Below are 8375 nucleotides of genomic sequence, written 5' to 3'. Positions count from 1 at the left end.
GTACCTCAATATCCAAATATGTCTTACAACTCCAGAATCATATATCCAACATCCACTGAATATTTGTCCACAGGCATTTTAAAAAGCATCTTAAAATTAACACAGTCAAGATAGAACTCTTGATTCTCCATAGAACTCAACTACCAAACTAGCTGTTTTCTCAGATTAACTTTTTTGAATAAATAACTCCATCCAATTTAAGCCAAATTTTCAGGGAGTTTCATTATTGCTCATTATCCATCAGAATCCTCACTGTCAAATGTACATATATAAATTATCAAGATATCATGTACAATTTGCCTTCAAAATATATCCTAAATCTGTTTTGTTTTCATTTCTATTATGTAAACCATCATTGTTCAGATTATTCACAGTGCTCTAGCTAATCTCTCTACTTCCATTCTTCTTTCTACACAATAGCTTTTTGTTTTTGTTTTGTTTTTACTCATTAAATTTACTGAAATGTGATCTACATTCGATAAAAAAGCACATATTTTAAGTTTACAATTTGGTGAGTTTGTCAAATGTATACACCCATATGTTCATCAACCCTATCAAGATACGGAATATTTCCATGATAATCCCCTGCCAGTCTTCCTTGTTTGCATTTTATCCACCCTCACCTCTGGCTTAGGCAATAACTGACATGCTACTACTACGGATTAGGTTTACCTATTCTGTGATAGTATACACATGGGTTCATATAGAGTGTGTTCTTTTGTGCCCTAGGTAGCTCAGCATATTTTTTGATATTTGTAAATGCTGGGTGCCTAGTAGTTTCAATTTATTGTTTGGATATACCACAACTATTTTAAGAAAACATCAAACAAAATTTTTGTGATCTTAAAGGATAAAACTACTAAATAGGCTATAATTAAAAACACCATCACATGAACTGCCCAAAATTAATACAACTTAAGAGCCCAGGGAGATGATGCTAGGGAATATACCAAACAAACCATTCATTCTAAAAATCACATAATCAAAAGGCTGTATACTTCTGAGCCCATTCTTCAATATGGAAGTACTAAGATAGAGTAATTAAACATAATTAATAGATACATAGTGAATTTGAGGGGAAAGAGATTGTTTTTCAGGATAATCACATATAAGTAACAAGCTAAAAATGGCATAAAATTCCTTGAAATTTCTTACATAACATTACAAAGTATCTGAGGGATCCTTACTGGAGAAAATATGCCCTACCAGTTAAGGAATGGAAAGTTAGTCATAGGGCATTTCCAACTAATGTAGTCAATACTACTGTAGTATTAAGCAGACAGAAAGTCCTGCTTTCCAAATGAAATTGCTCCTATTATCTTTAATAAATGATGTGTGTACTTCAAAGTCTGGATAACCATAAAGGAGTCATCCCCGTAACATGCTTCCATTTAACGTGAAATCAGATGAAAGGTGTCCCAAACAACTGCTTGGTATCATTTTTTCAGTGAAGCATTAATCAATTTTATGCTCCACTTGTTGAATGTGCTCTTTGAAAACACTTTGTATTGTTGGGTGAATTATTCTATAAATTTCAATATGACTGTTGATTGATAATTTATTCAAGTCTTTTATATCCTTGTAATTTTCTGCAGAAATTTCAACCATAATTATGGATTTGCCTAATTTTGTTTATAGACTTTTTCAATTTTTGCTTCATAAGTTTATGAATCTCTATTATTAGAGCTTCAGAATTATTATATTTTCATGTTGAGCTCACACTTTTTTTTATGAAATGCTCCTTTTCATCTTTATTAATACTCCTAGGTTTGAGGACTTTGCTGTACATTTTTCCATCCTTCTCTCAGACAATCTGCAACTTCATATTTAAAATTTATTTTCTCTAGACAATATACAATTGGATTTAGTTTTACAATGCAGTGTAATATCCTTTGCCATTTATTTGAAAAGTTTAGCACATTTATAATTAATCTAATAATTTATATGGTTGTTTTAAAGTATGATCTGGCTATTTGTTTTCAATTTATCCCATATATATATATATTTTTTTTTTTTTTAGTTTTATGGTTTTAACACAAATATAATGTGCACACAAGCTATCTATTCATTTTCTTTGCTGTGCAGACTGGCATTGGGATTGGTGACTCTGATGGCCAGCCAGGCTGCTCTTTCCACAATGGCTCTGAGTTTCTTGGAGGAGACAATGTGAGCAATCACAGCACAGTAATGTGTGTTGCACATCAGCAGTGTTTCAAGTTCCTTGACGCTGTGGATGAGGAACTGCCAGAAGCCCCTGGGCAGCACATGCTTTGTCTTCTTGTTTCTCCAATAACCAATGCTGGGCATCAAGATCTGGCCCCTGAATCTTCTGCCTTACTGCTGATTCCACGGGGTTTCTACCAATTCCATTTAATTCTGACATAATCGGTCTGACTGGCACTGAATGGACTTCTTGCTCCTCTTTGTGGTAATCTTTGACTTCATGAGAGGTCTGAGGGTGACCATGATGCCAAAGAAATGACTACCACCTCCACAGGCAGCACCAACGAAAAGAGTGTGCCATACTTTTTGTTATTTGTCCCTGAATTCTGACTATTTAAATATTTTCATTATTCTTTCTCTACCATGGTCATATCTTACTAGCTTAGCTATAATTTTTAAGTTTATACAGTAGAAGCTCTAGGATTTGCAATATGCGTCTTATCAGTCTTTCTTCAAGTAATATTATGTCTCTTCAGTATAAAAGGAATATTACTATTATTCCCACATCTACTTTTTACTTTTATTGTGAAACAATCTACATCTACCTATGTCATAAGCCCCACAATTTTTTTTTTTAATTTAAACAATAACATATTTTAAAGAAATGGAAGTTCTGGGATTTGTGTTGGTACTATCTTAGCTCACATTTCCTGAACATGTGAATTTTTAACAGAAAAGTTGCTAGACAGTGTTCTTGGGAAGTTCACCTGTAAGAATGTGAGAAAGGCAAGATATGGTACAAAGAGAAGCTGAATCACAATGTACAGTTTACCTTTGAACAATGAGAGAGTTGTTGAACAACCCTCCACACAGTTGAAAATCTGAGTCTAACTTATAAATGGCCCTCACTCTGTGTGGTTCCTTCTTATATACTGTTCTGCATCCATAGATTCAACAACCTGAATACTATAGTATTTATGACTGAAACGTATTCAAATAGAAGTATGTGCGTGCTTCAGTCGTGTCTCTTTGTGACCCTATGGACTGTAGCTCACCAGGCTCTTCTGTCCGTGGGATTTCCCAGGCAACAATACTAGAGTGGGTCGCCATTTTCTCCTCCAAGGGATCTTCCCGACCCAGGGGCTGAACCTGCATCTCTTGCATTGGCAAGCATATTCTCTACCACTGAACTATCTGGGAAGCCCAATGTATGTGTATAGAGAGTGACAATCGCTCAGTCGTGTCTGACTCTTTGCAAGCCCATGGACTATAGCCCGCCAGGCTCCTCTGTCCATGGAATTCTCCAGGCAAAAATATTGGAGTGCGTTGCCCTTTTCTTCTCCGGAGGGTCTTCCTGACCCAGGGATTGAACCCAGGTCTCCTGCATTTCTGGCAGACTTTTTACAGTCTGAGCCACCAGGGCATTTGTATATCTATAACTTCTCTTTATACCATGAATTTCTAAAAAGCAGGAACCATCTCATTTCCTTTTGATCTTTAGTGACTAGTTAAGGGACAGTTATCAGGTTATGTTTAAGACTTATTTTCTGACTTTGATAAATCCGTGTTACTCATACGTCACCCTTAATATAAAATGACAAAGCTAGGTTTCTAATCTTGTTTTTTATATGCTGGTAGCTTGCCAGTATCAAGATTCTGGTAGTGATGAATTAGTCATGTTAAGTGGCAATCCTATTTTACACTCATAGAACACTATACTTGAACGTTATAGCATGTTTCACAAATGTAATGAATTGGATATATATTTAGCTCTTTACTATTTTTTGCTCTTGTTCTACAAGGATAGAGTCTACGTATGTTCTATTGATGACTACAAATCTTATACCTAGTACAAAGCCTTGCCTTAAGAAGACACTCAATTTTTTAAGAAAGTATACATATGAAAATGTTGCATTTGCAGATCTATAAAACACTGTTATAGAAAAAAATACAACACTTCATATATTCATCACAGAAGATAAATTTTTGGTAGATTACTTTTGGTATTAACTGCCAATTAAAGAAAAAATTAGTGATTTACATTGAAGTAGTCAGAGAAGGCGATGGCAACCCACTCCAGTGTTCTTGCCTGGAGAATCCCAGGGACGGGGGAGCCTGGTGGCTGCCGTCTATGGGGTCACACAGAGTTGGACATGACTGAAGTGACTTAGCATAGCATAGCATAGCACTTTAAAAAGAAAGAACCAGGCTTCTCTGAGAAAAAAGCATGTAGATTTTGAGGCTAAGATTCTGAGCTAAAAGAACAGTCTTTGTGAGGACTAGGTGTAGTTACTGACCAGTTATTAAAATTTCTAAATATTCCAAATATTTAAAGTCCTGAATTTAGTCCCAAACAAGCACATACTTAGAAAACATATAGATCCCAAGGAAATAAATGTGCTTATGATAAACACAGTTATTTTCTGAAACAAATACCAACACTATCCAAACAGAAGAAAAAAGGCAAAGCTCTGTGGAGGATTTTCAAGGTAATACATTTGGTAAAAGGAAAACAAGAGTTGCTTACTAACTTAGCAAATGATAAGAGTACTAAAATGTTAGTGGATAAGAAAGTGGTAAGGATTATTACATGTATTAATATGCTATGTTAAATGTGTTATATTTACTTTTTTTCAGAAATGCAAAAGAAAATTTTTAAATGAATTCATTTCAGACTTAGTCAATTTTCTTGTTGTTAATCATGAAAATCAGCTGAGCTCAGAATTGTCCATTCATCCCATCTCCGTTCATTCCTCGATTGAGTCTCTCCTTCAGTTGACAACGAATGAAGCTATGTAATACTGGTTCCTACTAAGAGTATATTTGATGGAGGAAACCGGGTCTTATAAACTAAAATCAATGTTTGGCTTACATTATGATAGGAACTCAAACCTCCATTAGTCAAAGGACAGTTATAAATACAGCGAACCCATCAGGGCCTCTGATAATTGATGATTCAATATGCTGAAATAAATAGGGATGACTCACATTCCAGTAAATCATCATTACTGTGAGCAAACCAGGCTGTAACCTTTCAGTCTTCTTAGAAGAAATTGCTTATTGATCATAAACAAAAATCACAGAATTTGATATAAACATAATGAAATGAGGAGGGAAGTATTCTTCATGTTAAAGGCAGTTGACACTGCCATGGACCTTCTTTCAAAGTAATTCATATCTACTTTAATGGGATTCTCTCCCACAAGAAACATTTTCCAAATCCTGAAATTTACTGTGTTCATTCCCTTAGATGTGTGGCAGGATTTATTTTCTAGAATAATGGCTTTAGGCCCATAGAGCCTTCTTCCATTTCGGACTTATAACCTCCTTGTTCTTATTTCTTTCTTAGCTTATGATTAAATGGAATAGCACATATAAATCTCCACAATTAATCATTAATTTCTTTTAGGCATTTTCCCTGTGCAGCTTCAAAGTAATTTTCAGACATGTAATATTAAGTATAACCATTTGCCTTTCAAAAATACTAAGAAAAATATGTCCATTGCTCTATCTTCAAACATCTAGATTACAGTTTTTTCTCCATGAAATTTCTTTTTACATTAGAATTTCATATCAAGTAACAATAGATGTTTTAATACTAAAACAAAGAGTTGAAAAAAAGGTTTTATAAAAACTACATTTTAATAATGACTATGCATGGTTCAGTATAGGCTGAGATATGAATGGAAGTCTCCCTTTACTATCTTAAAATACAAAAATTATGAATAAAATAAAAATGCTTCATAGGAAAAGATAATTAGCTTGTTAATGAATTGCCTTCTATATAAGGTTTAATTACAAACTACATCAACTTAAAAAATAATTTATATTTTAGGCAGAAATATATCCTATGAATATGTAATGTGAGCTCAAGTTTTTGTGTTAAATTGTAGAAATATTATCATTTGTAGAAATGAATATCATTTGTTAACATAGAAATGTAGAAGTATTTGTTAATAAATATTAACACTGTAAGGAGGACATCTGTTTAAACTTATAAATTCTAAAAATCGGTCAACAATCATTATTTTTAAAATCTTGAACAAGAAACATATTATTATAATTAGCTTTTTTTTTTGCCATGATATATAGTAGATTTGATTTAGCCTTAAGTATAACTGTAGAATAAATATAATACTTGAAGATTTAAATATAGTATTATAAAATATAATTAGAAATAGTATAGGGAATATTTGATGAGCATGAAATAAACACAATTACCCTTATAAACCAATCAGGAAAAAGGATAGAAAGATAAAATTATCAAAATTCAGAATGTAAGAAGAATATTTTTTATAGATTCTTTGGACTTAAACTAAGAGACTATTAGGATCAACTTTATACCAGTAAACTAGATTACACAGATAAAATGGAAAAATTCTGTAGAAAACCTACTTACCAAAAATGACATAAGTTGATACAGAAGCTTTTAGTATCATTGTAAATACTACAGAACATGAATTAATTAAAGAAATCTTTCCACAAAACTCATAGCAGTCCACTGGTGAATTCTATCAAACTTGCAAAAAACAAATACTACAATTTCATACAAAAAACATGTTTAAAGATTGTAGAGGAAGAAACACTTCACAATTTATGTGGACATCATAACCCTATACAAAAGTTTGATAAATACATTTCAAGAAAAATTATACATATTGAAAAAAAATCTAAGATGCATATTGAGCTCTAAATTTAAAAAGAAAGTATGTCATGACCAAACTGGGTTTATTTCTAGAATTCAAATTTGGTTTAACATTTTAATATAATATAATACCAGATACTAATGGAAAGAAGAAGAAAATTTACATTTATCTCAATAGTCACAAAAAAACCCTCTCAACTCACATTCATGATGAAAAAGAGAACTAAAAAATAATTCATTCACTCTGCAAAAACTTATTTAAAAATGCAGCTAAGACCATATATTATGGTGAAGTATTGAATTTTCCCTCCTAAAGATCAGTAACACTACATACATGTCACATATACTGTGGGTTCTATGCAATGTAATTAGATGATAAAAAATAAATAAAAGATCAGAAAGGAAGAAAGAAAACTGTCTCCATATTTGAAAATGACATAACTGCCATTTAATTCTGAGCAGATAATTCTTCTAATTTCCAAATCAATTACTTCAACTAATAAGTAAGATAGAAAGATTTCCAGGTATAGTCATTATTTTAAAAAATCAATTATATTTTTATAAAGTTGCAAAAAACTGGAAAAATTTTGAGTTGTATTAACAACATTGTCATATAATACACTTGGATAAATTTCTTTCAAAAATATAAACACTTGTCACTGAACATACTACTTAGACAAAAAGAAAAGTAGAGATGTATCTTTTTTATGTATTAGAAGGCTCACTATTCCAATCCCAAAGAAAGGCAATGCCAAAGAATGCTCAAACTACCGCACAATTGCACTCATCTCACACGCGAGTAAAGTAATGCTCAAAATTCTCCAAGCCAGGCTTCAGCAATAAGTGAACCATGAACTTCCTGATGTTCAAGCTGGTGTTAGAAAAGGCAGAGGAACCAGACATCAAATTGCCAACATCCACTGGATCATGGAAAAAGCAAGAGAGTTCCAGAAGAACATCTATTTCTGCTTTATTGACTATGCCAAAGCCTTTGACTGTGTGGATCACAAACAACTGTGGAAAATTCTTCAAGAAATGGGAATACCAGGCAACCTGAACTGCCTTTTGAGAAATCTATATGCAGGTCAGGAAGCAACAGTTAGAACTGGACATGGAACAACAGATTGGTTCCAAATAGGAAAAGGAGTACGTCAAGGCTGTATATTGTCACCCTGCTTATTTAACTTATATGCAGAGTACATCATGAGAAACATTGGGCTGGATGAAGCACAAGCTGGAATCAAGATTGCTGGGAAAAATATCAATAATCTCAGATATGCAGATGACACTACCCTTATGGCAGAAAGTGAAGAGGAACTCAAAAGCCTCTTGATGAAAGTGAAAAAGGAGAGTGAAAAAGTTGGCTTAAAGCTCAACATTCAGAAAACGAAGATCATGGCATCTGGTCCCATCACTTCATGGCAAATAGATGGGGAAACAGTGGAAACAGTGTCAGACTTTATTTTTCTGGGCTCCAAAATCACTGCAGATGGTGACTGCAGCCATGAAATTAAAAGACCCTTACTCCTTGGAAGGAAAGTTATGACCAACCTAGATAGCATATTCA

At 33.2% G+C, this 8375-nt stretch overlaps 1 pseudogene; it reads right to left on the bottom strand.

Moving 5' to 3' along the window:
- Window positions 1-2061: 2061 nt before the first annotated feature.
- LOC104993154 lies at window positions 2062-2466 on the bottom strand (annotated as a pseudogene).
- Between the last annotated feature and the right edge of the window lie 5909 nt (window positions 2467-8375).

This window comes from Bison bison, unplaced genomic scaffold (genome assembly GCF_000754665.1).
Source record: "Bison bison bison isolate TAMUID 2011002044 unplaced genomic scaffold, Bison_UMD1.0 scf7180017864235, whole genome shotgun sequence".
NCBI lineage: Eukaryota > Metazoa > Chordata > Mammalia > Artiodactyla > Bovidae > Bison > Bison bison.
Note: the sequence above shows the minus strand (reverse complement) of the source record. Positions and strands in the feature narration are given on the sequence as shown.